Below are 9,401 nucleotides of genomic sequence, written 5' to 3'. Positions count from 1 at the left end.
ATGATCTTGGGAATCCCGTCGTGACGGAAACCGTGAAGAGAAACCGTTGGAGCGCTGAAGGGAACGAAAATCCCATCATGAAAGGATTCTGGTCCCTGAAGGGAAACCGTTGGAGATGATCTTACCTAAGGAACTACTCGCTAAATATCCATTTACTTTCACTCTTCTTTGATTTTGACCGACAATAATTTTAAAATACCTAAATACGTAGAGTAAGAGCAGAAATTTAGATTTGTAATCAAAAGGGCTTTACTAGCATTGTACATTTAGAGCTAGCTATTCGTTTTTACAGTATGTTGCTTAATAAGTAATTGTCAAAACGTAAAGACTAATTTCGGGCATGCACGCCTCCGTCCGATGGAAAACGAGGGGTTCACGTTCCACTTCCGCGTACATAAACAATGGGCTCCTCCTCCTCCGTGGGGTTCACTCCGCCGCCGTCTCTTCATAGCCTCTCCGAACCGAGTTCATGCTTGTCGGATCCGAGCTCCTCTTGCGGAATCCGGCTCCTCGTCATAGGAGCGAAGCTCCTACACGTGGGATCCATTTCCTCGCTGTTGGGATCGTGCTCCTCTACGTGGGATCAGTTTGCCATCTGCTCATCGTCGCCAGGTCCGGGCTCCTCTGCACAGGATCTAGCTCTTCCTCGTGGGATCGACTCCTCATTGTCGGGGCCAAGCGCATCCATACAGGATCGAACACCTTGCCATCGCGAGCGAACTCCTGAACGCAGCATGCGGGACTGGCTCCTCGTTGTCGGGGCGAACTCATTTGCGTGGGATCGAGGCAGGGATGGCGTATGTGAGCACGATAGTGGCAGATCAGGCTCCACGCCGCTCATTCTGCCAAATCATGCTCCTCCTCGTCGGATCGGAGCTCCACCCGCGGGATCGAGCTCCTCCTCGTCAGATCCATGCTCATCATGCTGGTTCGAGGTCCTCGCCGTCGAGATTGAGATCCTCGTGCAGCAACGGCTCCTGGTCGGTGGGGTTGGAAATTGCTAGGTGAGACGCGTAGCGACGACGTCGTCTCCATGTGCATCGCTTGCTTGCTTCCTTTTGGTACGCTTCTCTCTGGTCCCCTTTTTTACCTTTCGATTTTGAGTGATAGGGAGATGGAGGGGAAGAGGTGCTTTGCTTGCGGAATTATGCTGATTTGAGTTCTATTATTTATGAGTTTGTTAGATAGGGAGTGATGGTAGGGGCAGGGGGAGAGGCTGGTGGGCTGCTGCTATTTTGTAATCAAGTGTCCATCCTCTGTTTAGTTAAATTTTAGTAGTTGATTGTTGATTTTCGTCAGTTTTTGGTGTCTCCTAGTGATGGTAGAGAATGCTCACTGTTTACTTGTAGCACTTTTTTTCTGAGCCAGTTGTGATGTGGTCAGTTTTTGCTAGGTTAATTTTTCTCATATGTGATACTTCATTAATTCAATTGAGTGTGCTTGTTCTTGTTTTGTTTGTCATATAGAGTGAGGAAGCAGACATAAATTGGCCTATTTTATGGTTTTCTCATATGCAGTTTTGGCCTATTTTGTGGTTTGTTCTTCTAGTGAAGAAATCATAAATGAGAATGTAATTTGAAGGTAATTAAGTACTACCAACACTGTCAGGAATGCAAGTGATGGCTCTGCCTTGTCTGCTGCTAATATTAATTCTTCCTTGCGTAAGCATTCCAATACCCCTCTGCTGCTTTTAGCCAATATCAAGTTGTTTCTGTCTATACTGAATATTAAGTAAGAGAGAATGTAGTAAGAAGTTTGAACACTGAAGCAAAAGCATGTAAAATGCTATAAATCACCCTGTTTTAATGTTTCAGAAATTTGAACCTGTATTCATTATATTGTCAATTATTTATGTGGTCTGTTAATCGTGCACACTAATTAGCAATTACTATTACACAATGGCAAATGGTAACTGTAATTTTGGATGTTAATTAATGGCAAAAAGCAGACTAGTAGCTGATCAATCACACATGACTAGTCATCGTGGGTTATGGATCAAATTGAATTTCCTCCTTTTTTTCTTGTTCTATTTGCTGATTATTGTTTTCTCCATTAGCAAAATTGCCTCAATACTTCTATCATGCTTGTATTCAGGGTACAAGAAATTGAGCTTCACCTGCAAGGTTGTTGAAGCTATACAAATACATGACCAAAGACCAGCGCACATTAGTACAAAATGCTGGATTGGGAGGGTTGCGAAATATAGGATGCAAAACTTTGTCATATGCTCTCAACAAGTGGTTGATTGAGAATTTTGATGATGAGTCTAGTGAGCATGTACTCCGTGAAGAGGAGGATGACACATGATGATGTTCACAAAATTTTGGGTCAAAACAAGGTAAAAGGTAGTCTATGATTTTGATACTGAAGCTATTAACTTCAGCTTTCCGGAAGATACTAACTTTATTTTTGAGAATCGAAAGATACTAACTTACAAGTGGCTTAACCATCCAGACAATGTTGTCAATTAGAAGAGCCAGCTCAAATTGAAATAGGTAGTTATCTCTAGTTTTTCAATGTTAACTTGTTTTTATATTTGAATTAAGAAGCAACTTTATATTTTTGTATAAGCACCTTCATGTTAACAAAAGGACACTATTACATAAAAAGGTCATCATTGCCGGTAAGTACTGTTGCTGATGCCGTAGCTCCCAACTTTTACTGGATTAAGATTTTCTTTTATTTTAAGTTCAATAAGTATTTTTATACGTTAGCGTAAGCAGTTATGTACTGAAAAATAAACAAAATTTCAGCATCTATAAAGCAACTTTTGGGCTTCTTTTTTCCTAGGCATTACTTTGGTATTCTAGTAGGCAAGTTTATGAGTATGTAGAAGCAAATTTATGAGTATATATTCTAACTGACAGTGAATTTATGTATTTCAAACAGGCAACCTGATTTTCTTAAGAAGCAACAACTCTAATATGGAAAAGCAAACTCATATACATGTGAAGCAAACTTCATGCATACATCATATAGACAATTCATGCAAATTTGTTCATAAGCTGCCAGTATTTCTCCCTGTTCAACAAAATAAATAAATAAATTAAGATCTTGCTATTACAATGCATTTTTTGTCATGTGAATGATTATATCTCCTTGCTTAAAACACTATTTCTAGTCATTCCTTACAAGTTGCAGCATTGTGCTGGTTAGAACTACAGATTTTGCAATTGCTCTTCCTCTTTGGTTGCGCATTCATTCCAGATGATAGTCTTTTCGACTTTTCACGCGCTTTCGTTGCTGATTTATGTGGATTCTTTACTCTTCCAGGAATACCAGGCATAGAAGGAACTTGTACATTTATACAAGCAGACATAACTGCAATATGAACAAATGAAGGTGTCATAAGTGCAGGAGGAGGTGTTGCAGTCGATATAGCTGTAGTAACTGAAGATGCATTCTGTAGCAGCAGGTGCGCCAAGATCAGATACAGCATTGCATTCTGCAAACTCGTATGTTACAACATAAATCTTCTGCATGCATGGATAGTTCTTCTATATGCAATCTTTGCATTAAGTCTTAGCCGTGAGATTAAGATTCCTGAGGCATATTGATCGACTACAAGTTTACAACTAGCGAGGACTAGTACTCCTTCCAGTTTAACTATAGTATAGTGCCAGGCAAAGTTTTGTGTACTTTTTAAATTTCTAGGCAAATTATTCCATATTGAGAAGCAAATTATTACATATTAACATTCAAATTATTTAGCTAACCAGAGCCAATTTTCATATTATATTGCCAAGCAAATTATTGCATGTTGACAAGCAAATTATTGCATATTAACAAGCAACGTTTTTAGCTAATCGTATGCAATTTTTATGTATTATATCTCCAAGCAAATTATTGCATATTGAAAAGCAAAATATTGCATGTTAGAAAGCAATTTTTTTAGCTCATGAGAGGCATTTTTATGCATCTGTTGTACTGCCAAGCAAATTATTGCATATTGAGAAGGAACATTAACAAGCAAATATTATTGACAGGATGCTAAACACCCACATGATCGCTGAAAATGGTACCGTTCAGCAGACACCCATTGTAACAACAAAATGGAGATTGGGGGCAGCTGGTTAAGATACATAATATTAATACCTGACTTGTTCCCACAAAAAAAAAACCAAAAAAAGATTGTGAATCTCATATGTAGCACATACATTTTCTGCCTTTTTATTTTGACTCAAAATGCTTTTCTAGCTTCAATAAATTTTGCATTAGAAATTGTTCATTGGAAGATGAAACCCATAGGTCATGGTTTTGACTATAGCAGATTCAACACAGATTTTTTTTTTTTTTTTTTTGTTCAAAACTTTTGCTTACATTCAGTCAAATGTCATACAATGCATTGGGTAAATTTGTATAGTACAACTCTACATGATTCGTCGTATCAGGCAACTCATTTGGTACAAATTTTGATTCATATTGCATCCCATTCTTCATATATGTGCAAGTTTTGCTCGATACAATGGACCAGCTGAATCTCAAAATTTTGCATTTGTTCTAGAGAGTACAACTTTACAGTAAAGCAAATAAAATGCTAAGTTTGTGTCATGTGAAAGTAAAGTGAGTTTTTGCAGGAGGTAAAAGCAACTCTGGGGAACTCTATTATCAAGTGAAATACATATCCTGTGTAATCAAAGTGCGCTTCAGCAGTAATCTAGTGATTCATCTTTTGTCTAGAAAGCATTCTATCAGTTTATTCAATTTGCCAGTTTTTTTCTTGCAAAGGTGCATATCCAATTCTTTTGAAGCGGGTCTGATTGTTTCACATATCCAATATATGGATTGTTTAATATATTTTTCTCAGTTGCATGCTTGGCTTGCTCCAAGGGGATGTCAATTTTGCTCCTCATCGTAAGGTGTTGCAGCAGTGGAGATGGTATTGGCCTTCAAACCTTAGCTTCATCTCTCATCCTTTGTGCTAGTAGCGGCACCTGGTGGGAATCGTTCCCTTCGGCTACTGGTAGAAGTGGTAATGACTGCGATGCGGGCTGGGGCCAGGGGATGCACGCAAACGGTTGTGCTAGACAAAAAAGGATGGTGTTTTTTGGACTTTCTTAATCCGGATGTGCGGGCGGACATACTCTGGCATGCACAGCCGTGTCGTAGTTAGGTCCTAATCAAAATCAATAGTTACAAGTAAATGATAAGGAATGGAGTAAAAAGGAATCTGTTTTGGCATTTCAGTCTTCAAAATCAGGCTATATTTACTTGCTAAACCTTATTTTTATAAGTACAAATTAAACACACGCGCTTACGTGTGTGTGCACACGCACTCGCACACCCATGTGAGTGCCTACTAGCAATGTCTAAATTACGTTGGAGATCAAACTTTTTTTTTAACCATGGGAGAAGTGGGCACATGTTATGAGTCTGTTGTCTAATTTAGGGGGTTTTCCCCCTTTATTTTCAATTTTCAAAAAGTGAAGGAAAAAACAAAAGAAAATAGAAGAAATTAGGAAAGAAAAAGAGAGAAAAATTGGGACCCAGACCGAATCGAGCCTTCAAGAAGATGCGGTACTACTAGAGACTATGGCTGTCAGTTTGGTGTACATCGCAGCAGGGCTTGCCAAAACGCTCAATGGTGGTCGGTTGCTTGCCCTTGCTTTAGGATGATCCAAATGCTTGTCGAAATGCTTGTCTAGAAGGTCTGCCAAGACTTCCTCAGTCTTAGGCTTCTTCCCTTTGCCTCCCTTGGAGAGCTTCTTCTTGCGCTTGTTCTTCGACAAGTCATCCTCTAGTCCAGGTTGAGGGCGTTGAATTCCCTTATCCCTTTCCTTGATGAATAGAAGAGCCTCCTCAACATTAGTTGTCTTGTCGTCTATGTCCATCAGCCCTTGGACCGTCTGAGGGTCGGCTATGGTGACGTCTTCAACACACCAGTGACTCCTGACCCCTCGAGTAAATGTTTGAATGACATCAACATCGGTTACCTTGGGATGGTGTTTCAGGTGTTGCTAAAGTGTCGAGCAAACTCGCGCAAAGGCTCCTTTTTTGTCTGAACGACGTGGAAAAAGCCATTCTTCTTGCCAGGGCAAACGTGTGTGCCTTGGAAGTTTTCTTGGAATAGGTCGCAGAGCTGATCCCATGTGTAGATCGTCCCTAGCTGTAGGTTGGTCAGCTAGGTCCTGGATGGCCCTTTAAGGGCTGTGGGGAGGTAATTGTCCATGATCTTCTCGTCCCCCATCCGCTTGGATAGTTGTAGTGTAGATCTTGAGGAACTCAATGGGATTTGTAGTCCCATTGTACTTCTCGATGGACCCGGGTCTGAACCAGGCTGGCCACTTGACCCTCTTGAGCTCCGACGAGGAGGCATGGCACCCATTGATGGCTCGCTAAGTAGTGATGGGCGCCTCATTCACATGGATGGAGACCAGCTGCAACCTCGACTCAAATGACTACAGTGCTGGGGTGACCTCTGGTTAGGTCGTTGAGGAGAGGTTGACTTTTCCCTAAGGGTCCTTGAGCGTCTTCGCTCATTGAGAACTTCATGTAGGTCCGAAATGGGATGGTTTCGGATTAGTGAAGTCCTACGGCGACGCTGAGATTGGTCACCTTCCTGGTGAGTCTTGATCCGAGGATTGCTTCTTTCTGGATCAAAACCCCCGCGAGAAGGACCGGTGTGAGACTTCCCTCGAGTAGAGCTGTTAGCCCTGCCACTTGATGAGAGGATTCAGCCTGCGCCTATGCTTGTTAGATGAAGTCCTTGACTTCACTGAGCTACTTCTTTCCATCGAGGTAGTAAGATCCACCGTGAGAGGTCATCGGAGCAGGTCCTGGACACCCAAGAGCCTTAGAGCAGCCCAAATCTAAAAACATCCGGCACCTTGCTGGTTGTATGGAGTAGTTGGATCTAAGTTTGCAGTAGGGTGTTGGATCTGGTCACGAGGCATTGTCATCAGTGCTGGTTGTACGGGAGTTTGTGGGTTTGTCGAGTTATCACCCTGGTTGGATAGAGCACCACGTGCATCCCTGATAGTGAAAACTTCTCGGGGGTACACTCCGCTAGAAGAGGAGTCTACATCCATCATGGACTCGTCATCGGAGGATGCCTCCAGGTAGGATCTTCGACAATCCATGTTGTCAGAAGCCACCGGAGAAGATCCTGACTTGCAATGACTAACGTTGCTTGCACAATCATCCTTGTCATCGAGTGGTTCAAACTCAATACCATAAGCCTTGGCACACTCATCCATGGAACAACTTACGTCATTGCTGGACTCGTCATTAGAGAAGTTGTCTCCTAGATCAACCCGATCGATCATCGGATCTTTATCGGGCGAGAGGGCAAAGTTCCTTCGTCCAAGTAGCTAATTCTCTACACTATATTGGGTGGAGTCGGTGACATGTTTCGTGGTGAAGATTCAACATTGTTGGTCCTGATCCCCACGGATGGCTCCAGCTGTCGGCGATTAGTAAACCGCCAATCTTACAAAATACGTGATAAAAGTAGGGATACTCCCTCCTGCCGAATCAAGCACAAGAAGACAGAGATTTATATAGGTTCGGGCCTCTCGGAGGATAATAACCATACTCCATGTGTTCTTGTATTAATCTTCGAGACAGAGTACAAAGGAATCATGGCTAGCCTAGATGGGATCTAAAACTAGTCGAATGCTCCTTGCGCATAGTCCTAGGGAGTTATCAATGTAGATCGCGATTGCAGATGGCTTGTTGCTTCTAAATGGCTTCTTTCTGACTTGTCTTCTGTAGAGTCCTTTGGCTCCGTATATATATGGGGGTTGCCATGTAGTCTCTAGACTCCTTTCCGAGTAGGATTATGTCATCCTTAAACTTAGTGATAGATTTTCTTGTTTAAAAGATATCCTAGAATCCGCGGGCAATTTTCATACGTTCAGAGACTCCTTTCCCGGATACAGTCGTGTGCTTCGAGAATATAGAAAAGTCTAGAGGATTCGTATACGTATAGGACAATCATATACAGTAGTTATATACTACTTATCGTCACAAGCAAATAAAAGCTCTTGAATTAGCCAATCAAGAATGTTACTAAAGAAATTGACAGCTGGAAAGCCAAAACTAACAAATAGGAAAATAAAAAAATTAGTTCTTATGGGTATTCCTTGAGGTTGGAGGCTTTTCAAGGAGGCAAGCAACCAGAGAAGAATTCAACAGATCTAAGAGGGATACAAGTAGTATCCAACATGTTTACCTCCCCATTCACCTTAGTTCAGCTTGGATTTGGATTGGTTGGAGCATATACAATAGGTGCTTAGAGGTGCTTACGGGAAAAAATCAGGGTTTTTTGTCAACTGCACTAGCATAGGTGTTTAGACGAAGAGTAATGTGCTTACTTAAGTGTTACTGCTTATATTAGTGTTAACAAGATACTTAACCCTGTTTAACCATGTTTAAGCATCTGTGGTCTTTATTTGCATTAAAAATTATAATTTTTATATAGATGTTTAACACTCTTTTCTTAAACACCTACCTATAAACATCAATATTGTCTATGCCCTTAGGGATTTGTTGGCTACCGAGAACACGAAGTGCAATCATGCAGCGGCGGCAGGTTTTAGTAATCTTGGCCAAACACAAGCCCGATTAGTGGAGGCAGAGAACTGAGAGGAGACATATCTGAACCAGAGGAGTGGGATCGGGGAAGATGCAGCAACAAGAGCGAGAACTGTCCTGACGGCGAGGGGGGACGAGGAGCCGAGAGAAGGCAAGGAGAACTGTCGCTTCCTTCGACGCATGCAAGGACCGATGAGGGCTTGATGCGTTGCTCGCTGCCTCGCTGGGCCAATGATTGCTGCACCTGTCGCGCTAGGCCGTGCACCAGGTTGCCTCGGCTGTATGTCTGGGCTGGTTGCTGGCAGCCATGGTACTGCACATTCTTGGACAGACCTGTGCACAAGTGGTGAAACATAGGTACAAGTAGCTTAAAAAAAAAGTTTGGACCATGATGTCGGAGAACAGGGTCGGCCCACTGTGCTTCGCCCCTGTTGATTATCATGGTCGCTACAGAAATATATACTTGCTTCGAACAGAGTCAAACCAAGCCCGCAGGCTGCAGTCGAACTCGATCACGCGATCCTATTTTGCTGCATGCATGCGTAGGAGATGAGAGGGACCGACGGTTTCTGTCTTTCTGAGGTTGTTACATTGTTATCGTAGGGACTCGCGATTCGGTTCTGACTTAATTAGCAACCCGATCGAGACGAAACCGTCGAGATAGGGGGTCTGGGGCGAACGCTTTTAAGTACGTAGATAGTAGAAATCTTTAGCTGATTTACTTATTAGAGATTTATTGGATAAGATAGGATAGGGATTTATCTCTGTTAACTAAACTTCTTTAAATACGTACGCCCCAAACGCAGCCGCCTATACCTTCTTCAATTTCTCTTCCACTTCTCCTCGGCTGTTTCGGTGCATCGATC

General features: G+C 42.2%; 1 long non-coding RNA gene across 4 annotated transcripts; it reads left to right on the top strand.

The window, feature by feature from the left end:
- The first annotated feature begins 385 nt into the window (after positions 1–385).
- Positions 386–4,795, top strand: LOC133914430 (uncharacterized). 4 transcript variants are annotated; one of them, XR_009909249.1, is made up of 5 exons: positions 393–1,061; positions 1,609–1,661; positions 2,095–2,338; positions 3,274–3,415; positions 3,987–4,795. It is a non-coding gene; the product is annotated as an uncharacterized LOC133914430 (long non-coding RNA). The 4 variants fall into 4 exon arrangements; XR_009909251.1 differs by lacking the exon at positions 1,609–1,661 and having other exon boundaries at positions 386–1,061; positions 2,095–3,011; XR_009909250.1 differs by lacking the exon at positions 1,609–1,661 and having other exon boundaries at positions 3,274–3,455.
- The last annotated feature ends 4,606 nt before the right edge of the window (positions 4,796–9,401 follow it).

This window comes from Phragmites australis, chromosome 1 (genome assembly GCF_958298935.1).
Source record: "Phragmites australis chromosome 1, lpPhrAust1.1, whole genome shotgun sequence".
Classification (NCBI taxonomy): domain Eukaryota; kingdom Viridiplantae; phylum Streptophyta; class Magnoliopsida; order Poales; family Poaceae; genus Phragmites; species Phragmites australis.
Note: the sequence above shows the minus strand (reverse complement) of the source record. Positions and strands in the feature narration are given on the sequence as shown.